A 12,309-nucleotide genomic window follows, 5' to 3' on the forward strand; every position below is an offset into this window, starting at 1 on the left:
CTGAGAAGTATAAACTGTTGCTGAAAGAAATCAAAGAAGATACATAAACAGAAAGTGCCTCTGTGTCTGTCCATTGGCAAACTTTATGTTGTTGAGATGGCTACTGCTTCCTGTGCTCAGAAGGTTCTAGGCAATCTCTCTCCAATCCCAGTGATCTGTTTTGCAAAAGTCAGAGAACTCGTCCTAAAATTCATAGGGAAGTTCAGAGAGTCCAAAAGTAGCTGGAGTAATCGCACAGAGAACAGTGACAGGGCCAGGGTTTTAAAACGCAGCCGTGGCCATGGGGACAGAATGGCTTTGACAGAAAGACAGATGAAATTCTGAAGAAAATTCACAAGTCCTCACATATGATTGAAAGTTTTTTGTTGTTGCTGTTTTGTTTTTTAGAATATGTGCAATACCTTTATATGTGCAAGGGCAGATGAGGACATTGGATCCCCCAGAAGTGCAATTATAGGCAGTTATGAGCTGCCATGTAGGTGCTGGGAACCAAATGTGGGTTCTCTGCAAGTGCACCAAGAGCTCTTAACTGCCGAGCCAAATCTTCAGCCCTGTCTTTTAAACTCACTCTCCCTCCCTCTCCCTCCTTTTTCCTCCTTCCCTCTCCCTCCCCCTCCCCCATTCTCTGTGTCTAAACACACAAAATGTAGTACATACCCACGTGGATGTCAGAGGACAACTTTTAGAAGTCAGTTCCCACCACGTGAGTTCTAGGCATTGAACTCAAGCTTCTCAGGCTCCTTGGCAAGCAACCTTATCTATCTACTGAGCCATCCTATCTGCCCTGGGATGGAGAGATTATTAACAAGGAAGTCAAAGTCTTTTAATGAGGAAGAGTAGTGTGCTTTGAGGATGGGGTTTAAGTGCTCCAAAGGTCACTCGTGGGCAACTTGCACAATCCAAAGTGAAGGGTCAATGTTTTCAACTGGCTGGCATTACCAAGTTCCTGAAAAGCAATGTTAAGAACAAGAGGTGTTAGCTGTGGCAAAGTTAACTGGAGTCTGCAGTCCCGCTGAGGACTTCTAGTAGTGGTTCTCAGAACAGGGGAAGCTAGACATGAAAAGCCGGGTATCAAAGGGTTCAAGTCACTAAAAGCAAACTGGACTTCGCAGACTCTGCAGGACTTCAGTCACACAAGTCTGCCCAACCCTACACTTGTGTAGTGAAGGACTTCCACGGTGTCTTAGTTAGGGTTTTACTGCTGTGAACAGACATCATGACCAAGGCAAGTCTTATAAAAGACGACATTTAATTGGGGCTGGCTTACAGGTTCAGAGGTTCAGTCCAGTATCAAGGCAGGAACATGGTAGCATCCAGGCAGGCATGGTGCAGGCAGAGTTGAGAGTTCTACATCTTCATCTGAAGGCTGCTAGTGGAAGACTGGCTTCCAGGCAGCTAAGGTGAGGGTCTTAAGCTCACACCCACAGTGACACATCTACTTCAACAAGGCTACACCTTCAAATAGTACCACTCCCTGGGCCGAGCATACTCAAACCGTAACACAGGGACCACCCATACCCTCACCAACCAGATTAGCGCTGGAGGTTTAAAGCTCACAGACAGATGAGACTACCTGACTTAAAATTTGCCAGCTTTTGAAGGATGCAGTATAGGAAATGTTAGATGTTTGGCATGGGAAAAGAGACTGTGTGGAGTTACTCCTGGTCCTTGTAGGCCAACGTCCCAGCCCCCTGTGTGTTCCCAGCCTGCACACTCTCTGTGATTCAACATTCTAGACTTTAGAATTCTGTCTCTAGAGTCTAGAGTTTTCAATCCAGCTCAGTCTCCAGGGTTCCCCCCTGGAGTTATAGAAGATGAAACAGGTAGTTCCCATTTTCCAGTAACTGCTTTATTTATTTTTTTTCTTTTTTTCGGAGCTGGGGACCGAACCCAGGGCCTTGCGCTTCCTAGGCAAGCGCTCTACCACTGAGCTAAATCCCTAACCCCCAGTAACTGCTTTATAAGTAAAGGTAATTACACCCCCCCAAGCACTGACCAAGGAGTCTTGACCTGTTACTTCATTAACATACCTCAGGTCTTTTGTGAAGGGACTCTTTTTTTTTTTTTTTTAGATTTATTTATTTTGTGTATGAGTACATTGTAGCTGTCTTCAGACACACCAGAAGAGGGCATCGGATTCCATTACGGGTGGTTGTGAGCCACCATGTGGTTGCTGGGATTTGAACTCAGGACCTCTAGAAGAGCAGTCGGTGCTCTTAACCTCTGAGCCATCTCTCCAGCCCAGAGGGACTCTTAAGAATTAAAAAAAGACACTTCTGTCATTCAGAGCATTCCAGGGAATCTTGGAGCTCTGAGCCAAGAACTGGAACAAAGGTTAAATAACATAGATGTAATTAAAATTCATATTATGCTACAGGTATATAAATTAGTCACATTAAACAAAACCAGGATGGTGGTTGCTACAGAGCTGGAGGAAGGGGAAGTGAGGGAAGCAGCATGTAATGGTCTTGTTTCGGTTTGAGAAGATGAGTCGGATCATGTGAACTTTTGCACAATAAACCCAATGCTTAGCTGGAACTGGTCCACACACTCGAAAGAGTTAAACTACTTTCCCCCCCTATTGGTGTCGGAGATGGAATTCAGGGCCTTGTGTCTGCTAGGGAAGTATTGTGTCATTGCGCAAGGCCCTCACCTGAAGTGTTAAATATTTAGACTGCATGTGTAACTGGCTTCACCAAGGGAAACCTATCCATACTCACTCTCTTCCAACTGGAACCCTTTCTGGGGGAAATTAGGGGTGGTTTTGTGGGTTATATTTTTATATTTCTATTTTCATGAGACAGGGTCTCTCTGTGTAGTCTGGCTGTCCTGGAATTCTCTCTAGACGAGGCTGGCCTCAAACTCATAAAGATCCACTCACCTCTACCTCTGGAATGCTGGTATTAAAGGCAGGCACCACTATGCCGGCTCTTTTTTTTTTTTTTATAGGCTCTTATTAATAAAATAATTTAGGAATGGACTAAGAAAGAAGCTTGGAGGCAGTTTTATTAGTTTTGGAGGTTTTGTTTCATTTTAAGAACAAACAAGATGTATATCTTTTTTTTTTTTTCGGAGCTGGGGACCAAACCCAGGACCTTGCACTTGCTAGGCAAGCGCTCTACCACTGAGCTAAATCCCCAACCCCAAGATGTATATCTTTAGCAGCTTCTCGGGACAGGGAGATGGAGAAGAGGAAGAGCCGTCCGACCTGTCTTTTGCAATGGAGGCTGGCAAGCATGAGGTCGGAAGGGTCAGAGGAGAAGGTCTGAGGAGTCATATGGAGACCCAGAGCTCCAGACAAAGCATGCTCAGGCCTTGTTTGGTATGGGAAAGAAAAAGAGACAGAAAAGAAGAAAAAGGAGAAGTTAGACTTCTCTGAGTTAGGCCTCGAAAGCAGGCAGGCCGCATGGCAGGCAGATCCGATAGACTAGAGCCATAGTTCTCAACCTTCCTAACACTGAGACCCTTTAATACAATTCCTCATGTCTGGTGACGCCCCAATCATAAAATTATTTCATTGCTAATTCATAACTGTAATTTTGCTATTGTTGTGAATCATAATTTAAGTATCTGATATGCAGGATAGGTGGCATGTGACCCCTGTGAAAGGGATCACAACCGCCCAAGGAGGTCACAACCCACAAGTTGAGAACCACTGGACTAGTGGCTGCAATGAGGGGGTCTGGTTCCAACATTATTTCATTAAGGGGGTAATTAATCTCCCTTCACCTTTAGCATGGTTTCGGATGAATGGAGGCGGTGTAATGGCTGGCCACAGGTTTGACAAGCCAAGTGACTCACGTTTAAAAGGACACAGTAGTATGTAATTTAGAATATCAGGTCTTCACACAATAGAGGTAGCGTTCAGATTCCAGGCTTTCAGTCCCTTTTACCGTTGTCTTTATGGACCAACCCGAAGCCCATCTACCTCCTTTTTTCTTTTTCTTTTCACTTAAATTGAATTTTGAAGAAATCTTACTCAGTGGAGGTAGGAGCCATAGCCTCCACACCCTGGACTACTGACCTGTGGGTCGCAGTCCCGCTCTTTGCACTACTGACCTTTGCTTCCTGGGGCTTTATGAACTGCCCTACTGTGTTCGGTCCCTCCTCCTTCCCCCTTACCGGCAAGTGGACAACTCACCAAGGGCCAGACCTCACTGACAGGAGGAGCAGGGCTTTAGGCCTAACAGTGCTTGCCTTCGGGTACATGATTTACTTCCTTGATTTCCTGAAAGAAATGGGGATGAGGAGTTAGTGTGCCTTGGAGGCTCAAGTCACTGGAGGTGTCCATGCACAGCAAAGGGAACAAGAAGTCACTTATTCTCACCCAACTAGGACTGACCATGACCCAAGGACACAGATCCAGGTGGCCCTGAACAATATCTCCCACTGTGACGCGTTTATATGAGTTTTCATAGCCAAAGAACAAGACTACCATAAATCAATGTAGTTACCAAACGGACTGATGGGACAGACATCGGGAAGGCTGTTTACAGTAAAATCAGGCTGCTTCAAATGTAATCTGTCCACATTCTTAGTTTTAGGGTTGATGGACCGTAATGATATGCTAAGCCAATGCATTCCAAAGAATTTTCTATTAGTCAAAAGAGTGTTTGGTACACAGGGTGGTGACAAATGCCCATTAAGGGGACTCTAGATAAACCGGGATAGTTTTAGCTCTGTTTGTTTGTTTGTTTGTTTGTTTGTTTTTGAGATAGGATTTCTCTGTGTAGTCCTGGCTGTCCTAGTAGTTTTAACTCTTAAGGGAACTTAGTTTACAGAGGAAAAAAATGAGCGTTCCTGAGCTGTTTTCTCTTCTGTTAGAGAATTAATATGCCTTCCCAGCGAGAGATTGATAAGGGGAAAGTCTTCAATAGCATGTGGCTAGTTTTGGCTAATGTACAAATGCCAGCCTCGAACAGAAAATTTTACTAGCTTATGTGGACGGCAGACTTATGTATTTTATATATGCTTGTCATCCTCAAACCTCTTTTAGGTCCGGGCCTCAGGTTACACTTTGCACAATTTAAACAGAGACAGGAGACTGTGAGTCTGGCCACCCAGGAGGGTAGGAGAGTTACACAGCAGAGATGGTAATCAGACTTATTTTTAAGTACGCCAGCATTGGTCTGAGCACAAGAGTTTTGACTCTGGGTGATTTTGCTGTCCTGGCTGAGTTGTGCATTTCTTAAGAAGAGAACCTGGGGCTGAATGACAGACCGGGTATTGATGATGATGTCACTCGGTGCAGCCTTCTTAAGCTTCCCTGAGAGATAATAGGCACAGGGCGGTGGTGGCTCATGCTTTTAATCCCAGCACTCAGAAGGCAGAGGCAGGAGGAGCTCTGGGTTTGAGGCCAGACACTTAGGCTAGTCTAAGTGTAGGGTAGATAATTACACACTACTAATGGTGTGTTGTGGGTCGGGGTTGCCTCTTTTGTTATGGGGATGAAGCCTAAAGGCTGGTCAATGCTGTCGGACAAACATTGGGAGAGGCCCTATCCTAGCAGTCCTAACGTTCTTATCTCTGAGAGGCCTGGTTAGTATACTACCTATCCTTGAGGTGTTTGGATGCAAAACGCGCCCTTCCTTAAATTCTACTTTGTATGACTTACTGTGTGACTTAATGTCTCCTAAGCAGGTTATTTAGTGAACTCTATTCTCGCCTCTCCTCCGTCCCCGCATGACTCAGCTCTCTTTCACTAGAAGGAGCCATTTCATCGTGACTGTTTACATTGGACACTGTCCTTAGGTAGCCATCTACCCTGCAGCCAGGCCCACAACTGTCGTGAGTCTCAGATTCTTTTATAAACCGGAGACAACACTGGCCAGTGGAGGAGAGTTAAACGAGATGCTCTGGGAAGAATAAGTAGCTAGCTGGCATTTTTTTAGCTAGGACGTACCAGAGAGAGAGACCCAGGCAGCTCAGCGATACATACTTAGTATGCATGAGGTCCTAGGTTCAATCCCCACCACTAAAAGGCTAAAGGATGAAGATCTTTATTCAACTCATTGCTCTAGTGTCCTGACGTAGATGAACCTGGGGTTGGTGGAGGACAAGATTCCAGGATAGGCACTAAGGGAAAAAATTTTTTAAAAGTGTGTGTGTGTGGGCTGGAGAGATGGCTCAGTGGTTAAGAGCACTGACTGTTCTTCCAGAGGTCCTGAGTTCAAATCCCAGCAACCACATGGTGGCTCACAACCATCTGTAATGGGATCTGATGCCCTCTTCTGGTGTGACTGAAGACAGCTACAGTGTACTCACATACATTAAATAAATAAATTTTAAAAAAAAAGTGTGTGTGTGTGTTGGGGTTGGGGATTTAGCTCAGTGGTAGAGTGCTTGCCTAGCAAGCACAAGGCCCTGGGTTCGGTCCCCAGCTCTGAAAAAAAGAAAAGAAAGAAAAAAGAGTGTGTGTGTGTGTGTGTGTGTGTGTGTGTACGCACACTAGTGCACGCGCGCGTGCACTCAAGTGCTTGTGGGCTTCAGAAGAGGGATTGGATCCCTTGGAGCTTGAGTCAGATGGTTGTGAGCTTCCTGACGTGGGTACAGGGAAGCCAAGTCATCTGCAAGAACGGCAAGTGCTCTTAACTCCAGTTTCTAGAATTGGTTTTCTTTTTCCCAGACAGGATCTCTCTGTGTTGCCCTGGCTGTCATGAAACTCACTCCGTAGACCAGCTTGTCCTCCAACTCAGAGATCCACCTGCCTCTGCTCCCCAAATCCTGGGATTAAAGGTGTTCATTACCACTACCTGGCTTAGAGTTGATTCTTAATGAGCAGAGAGGCCAAGAGCTAGATCAGAAGGGGGCGGAGTCATCCTAAAAAAACTCCTTTGCAGTATCCCAATGTCCTCCAGAGCTTCAGAAGCTGAGAGCCAAGGTTCAAGAATGAAGTGTCATTTTCCCTGACTGTGGTGACAAGAACTCTTTGTGATGTAACTTGGGAGTCTCTGCACTGGCACAGATACTGGGTCACCCCCGTGTCATATGACAGGCTGCATAAACCCAAGATTCCTCTGAAGGGAGGCTACCCGACTTCTCAGGTGCACACATCTTCTTTCTGTTGCCTGATTCCTGATCTGTTTCCAGAAATGGCTTCCAGCAGATGCCCTTCCCTAGACTTAACTGCCTGATCCACCCTCACCAGTCAGCACAGGGTGGAATGTAGGAAGGAGGGAACGAAGGAATGTATCCCTTCAGGAGGGATAAGGAACCATGAGGTCAAGATGAAAACTGCCAGTCCCTCCTCTTTAACCTCAGCCTCCCATCTTCTTGCTCAGTGCCATTTCTAAAACTTAGGTGAGCATCTTTCTTTCCTTGGTCCTGTGGAGCGAGCCCCTCCCCCTTCTCTTTGGTGAGTCACTACATGATGCTACAGGTCCTAGTGGCCCAGCTTTCTGACCTCAGCTTCTGTCTACACACAGTTCAAGATGCAGCCTGGCCAAACCGGCAGAGATGACAGCAGGCCAACTGTTTGCAGAGGGGGGATGGGTAGGGGTGGGTCGGGTTTTACTTCCTTACTGACTTGTGAAGATCATACAGAAATGTCAGAGCATTATGATGGTGTGTTGTTTCTGTTGGCTTCCACCAGAGTTCACCTCGAGAGGGAAGGCAAATGTCAGTGGAGCTGGGAGGTACAGCTCAGCAGTGCTGCCAGGAGTCTGAGGAGTACTCTGCTCAGGGACATCTGCTCAACGAAGCCCAATCCCTGACCACCACAGAGAACTTCAGGATGAGTCAGAGGAGAGCAAAGTTAGCAAGCTTATGAAGCATTTAGACAGACACGCCAGGCACTGTGGTTCACGTCTGTAACCCTGGCTGCAGGGAAGCTGAGGCAGGAGGATCGCTGCGTGTTTGAGGGGAGCCTTGACTACACAGTGAGTTCCAGGTCAGCCTGGGCATAGATGAGGCCCTGTCTAAAACAAAAAGGAAATAGAAGCACATAGGAAAAGGACAGGACATAGCAAGGTATGGGTGTGGGGGTCTTAAGAGAAGCATTGTTAAGTGTTCACAGTAGCTGCAGACATGCATACATATAAACATATCTATACATATATGGGTGCACTTTTATATGCAACATACCATATGGAGGTGAGAGCCTCACAAACCCAAGACTGCTAAAGGGAGGTGTCCGAGTTTATTGGGCACACAGCTGTTTTCCACAGCATGATTCTTTTTTTTTTCTTTTTTTTTTTCTTTTTTTCTTTTTTTTTTTTTTTTTTGGAGCTGGGGACCGAACCCAGGGCCTTGCGCTTGCTAGGCAAGCGCTCTACCACTGAGCTAAATCCCCAATGCCCCATGGCATGATTCTTGATGTAGCTCCAGAAGTACTTTCCTTGACTTAAGTGCTTCTGTCTAACCACATTAGTCAGCGGGATATATGGACTTCCTGAGACCTACCAGAATAGATGTGTGTGTGTGTGTGTACACGCATGCATGTGGGTGTTTTGAGATAGAGTGTCTCTGTGTAGATCTGGCTATCCTAGAACTTACTCTGTAGGCCAAGTTGGCCTTGAACTCACAGAGATTCGTCTGCTTCTGCCTCTCAAGTTCTGAGATTAAAGGCATGTGTCAACACACACACACACACACACACACACACACACACACACTCATCTTAACTCTCTTTTGTGGATGAATTTGTAAGGTGGTCGGTGTTTGAGGCCCATTGTTTTCAACGTCCTTGTCTGAGACATCTTGTCGTAGTCCCATAAATGAGCCAGTCTAGTTTTATGTATTGTGTTTGATTTTCAGCCAGCAGGAAATGCAGACTAGATTCTAGAGTGCAAGTGTGTGTGTGTGTGTGTGTGTGTGTGTGTGTGTGTGTGTGTGTGCATATGTGTGTCCTCCTAGTCCATCTTCTAACCTGCCTTAGTGAGCACAAGTCCCCTTCAGTTTCAGGAGCTACGCTGGAACCATAGCACTGAGGACCTGGGATAAGGAGCAGAGAGATCACAAGTGGTAGTTGTGGAACGGGACACTTTTTCTCCCCATTGAGTCTATCCTGGAAATTCCTGCTTTCTGTGCTTAATGTTTGGGCTGACATGGCTGTGTCTTCAGCTCAATTAGTAGTCAGCTCACTGTACAGAAACTGTTTCTGTGCCTGTCTTCTCTGCAGATTGTAGGGAGGGAGGGAGCAGCTCTGAGAGAGCCAAGCTTAACAGGCCCGTCTCTGTGGAGGTATTTGTTTGAGGATCGTGACTGCCCATTGAGCAATCCAAACCCCCCTTAGGCCTTTGTCCTGGGTATGTTTACAGAGCCATATTGAGCACACTGGGGAAATGTCTGTTCTGAGGAGGTGCGAGGAGCACTGACCTTCTCTTCCTGGCCTGGGACATCTGGGGAAAGAACAGTAGTCTCTATAGAGTGGCCCACGAACCTCTAGGATCAGAACCACCTTAGGGTTTGTTGGAAATGGATTCCTATGTTCGAGAGCGAAGGATTTGGCCCCTCTGGGATGGAAGCTAGGAATCTCCTTGGGAAAGAAATACAGCATGAACTTTATTTATAAGCCAGGGAAGCTGCGCCAGCTCTGTCGCAGCCCTGTTGTTGGCAGCTGGGTTGAGGCCCCCAGCAGGACACCTGTTCTCTTTGGGTATCTGGTTCATTATCTGGAGCAGGACTGCTGGACTCAGACTCGTGAAGGCCGGGCGAGGCAACTCTGTGGAAACTCCAGAAACCAAATGCATCCTTAGTAAACACTGCCCTTCCCTCCATCCGTCCTACCCCTCTGGCTCTAATCTCCATCCCATCCTCCCCTCTGGTCCTAACCTCTGTCCCATGGACTCTTTCTACTGTCTGGCTCCAATTGCTCCGAACATCTCAACTAGTTTCCTAGAAATCTCTGTGAACAGTTCCTTCTCTCTGGTGCCAGGAAGTTGGGAAGCTGGCTCTCCTGCACACGCTATCCCTGTTGGGGGGTTGGCGGGGGGTGAGGCCATGGGGTCAGTGTGTCACACTTGCACTTCGACGCTCATCTCTGCCGTAACAGCTGGAGCTCTAGGACTCCGATCTGAACAAGTGATGGTGGCTGATGCTGGAGGGGCTGAGGACACCAGTGGGGGCAGAAGGGTGACAGCCCTTGCTGTCTGGTCTCTTCTATCAGTCCCTTGCTACCCAACACTGTCGTTGCAAGTCCTGTTCCTCACTGCAGTAAGAAATTTTTGGACCATTTTTAAAGATAACTACTTAACAGCAAGGCCTGAGGAGAAATGGAGGCTGGGGTGTGTGTGTACAGTTTGATCCGGCTCTCTGACTAATATTCCTCACCTTGCTGTGTGTTTGAGTTCTGAGACAGAGTTTCTCTGTGTAGCTGGTTGGCTTCACAGAGATCTGACTGCCTTGCCTCCTGAGTGCTGGGATTAAAGGCACGTGCCACCACCACCCGATTTCTTCTTCACCTTTTAAGTGTAGCAGAAACCTCCTATCCTCCCTTGAGAAAATCCCTCACATCAGTTTCTCAATTTCCAAAGCCTTTAAAGTGGGTCCAGGAGAAGCCACAGGTGGTCAAGCCTCTTGGCCTCCTGGTAGGTGGAACTGGGTTGGGGTGGGGCCTGAGAAGGCTCTGGGCTCCATAGTTCTCCAGAACTCTTCCTCTCTTCCAACCAGCCACCACATCATGCAGTCCTTTGTGTGTCTGCTCCATCCTTCCCCAGCCCCAGGAGACATCCTGCCTGCTCTGTTGCATTGGGACCGGCCTCTTAACACCTTGCTTTTTTTCCTGTGGAGTAAGGAGATCTTTCCTCCTTGCTGATGTTCGCTTCTTTGAAGGCTTGTGCAGGGAGGGAGGGGACCATATTATGGTCTCAGGATCTGGAAGGGCCTGGGGACTTCTGGAGACTCTTTGATTGATGGGTATGGAGAGAACGTCGGGAAGAGGCCCATCAATGTGCGTGATGGCTCAGACCTCCTGCAGATCAGCACAGCGTGTTCTGCACTTGGAATTATCAGGAATCTCTCCCAAGCCTTTGTGGGCTGCCACTGGTGCTTCACGGGAGTTAAGCAGGTTCTGCGGGAAGGGCACAGGCCTGGGAAGGGGAAATCTAGATGTCAAACTTGACCCTGTGACTTCAGAGTGTTATTTAAATTTCATTATGGAATGGAAGAGGGATCTTCTGGGGTTCCGCTACCCCATCTGGATATTGGACCACCTGCAGTGGGTTTCACTGGACTGAGACCCAGATAATATTCAGGATGGGCAGCTGTCTTAAAAGTAATGAAATATCCTGCAGCTGTTGACCTTTGGTCCCCTTTCTTGAACTTAAACAAACAAAAGTGCTAAACACTCCAGGCATGTCCTTTGATAGGAAAGAAAAGAATTTTCTTGTACATACTTCATGACTTGTCTGTCTTGAGAAGTAAAACATTAGACTAGGGGCTACACCCTCCATTTGACAAGATCGGCAGTCTGGTCTTTTTCAGTCGCTTCCAAGTAAATTCTGATCATTTTGTTGTAGGAATCTGTCTTAGTTAGGGTTTCTATTCCTGTGAAGAGACACCATGGCAGCAACTCTTATAAAGGACAACATTAATTGGGGCTGGCTTATAGTTTCAGAGGTTCAGTCCATTATCATCGTGGCAGCATGCAGATACGTTCTGGAGAGGTGGCTGAGAGTTCTACATTCTGATTGGCAGGCAGCCAGAAGAGAATGCCATACTGGGCATGGCTTGAGAATCTAAGCTCTCAAAGCCCGCCCCCAGTGACACACTTCCCTCATCAAAGCCACACCCACTCTAACAAGACTGTACCTCTTAATTGTGCCACTCCCTCTGGGCCTATCTGGGCCATTTCTATTCAAACCACCACAGAATCTCTTGGAGTTTCTGGGTCTTTGAACCCCTTTTATGAGCACAGAGAGGCTGCTGTCCTTGGCCCTTGCTGGTTGTGCATTCTATAGTTCCTGAAATCCTTTAGAACCTTCTGGGTTCCTGTGGAAGGACACAGATGACTGCAGAGGGTTGCCTGCCAGAGAGTAGTAGGAGGAGTATGTGTCTGGCAAGTTTCTTTTATCTTCTGTTAGTGATACAAGGCTTAGCCCAGAATTGATTTAGGTCCCACCCTCAGAAGGGGGAGCTTGGTGGAGACAAGTTTCTCCTAGAAAAGAATGGCGTTGGGTAGGGATGGACAATCCCAGTGAAACCATAGCTCTTTGAAGGGATTGACTATTTCTATGTGTTGTGGTGTAGCCAAAGAGAAGACTGCTCAGACAAGGGTTTAAGCCAATAGAAAGTCTTTATTAGCTGGCTGACGAGTATACTGGGTGCTTTGGGTGTTTGGGTACGGCTCTGAGCCTTTCTCAGGGTAAACTT

General features: G+C 47.0%; 1 protein-coding gene and 1 long non-coding RNA gene across 3 annotated transcripts in view; one reads left to right on the plus strand and one right to left on the minus strand.

Moving 5' to 3' along the window:
- The window catches only part of Flvcr2 (FLVCR choline and putative heme transporter 2), a 63,994-nt gene that overhangs the window by 11,124 nt on the left and 40,561 nt on the right, over positions 1-12,309 (plus strand). The gene's annotated exons all lie outside the window — the stretch shown is intronic.
- Positions 802-6,910, minus strand: LOC120103579 (uncharacterized). 2 transcript variants are annotated; one of them, XR_005506112.2, is made up of 3 exons: positions 6,753-6,910; positions 4,142-4,228; positions 802-3,314 (listed from the first exon to the last, which is right to left on the minus strand). It is a non-coding gene; the product is annotated as an uncharacterized LOC120103579 (long non-coding RNA). The 2 variants fall into 2 exon arrangements; XR_005506111.2 differs by having other exon boundaries at positions 802-946; positions 6,753-6,890.

This window comes from Rattus norvegicus, chromosome 6 (assembly GCF_036323735.1).
Source record: "Rattus norvegicus strain BN/NHsdMcwi chromosome 6, GRCr8, whole genome shotgun sequence".
Taxonomy (NCBI): Eukaryota; Metazoa; Chordata; class Mammalia; order Rodentia; family Muridae; genus Rattus; species Rattus norvegicus.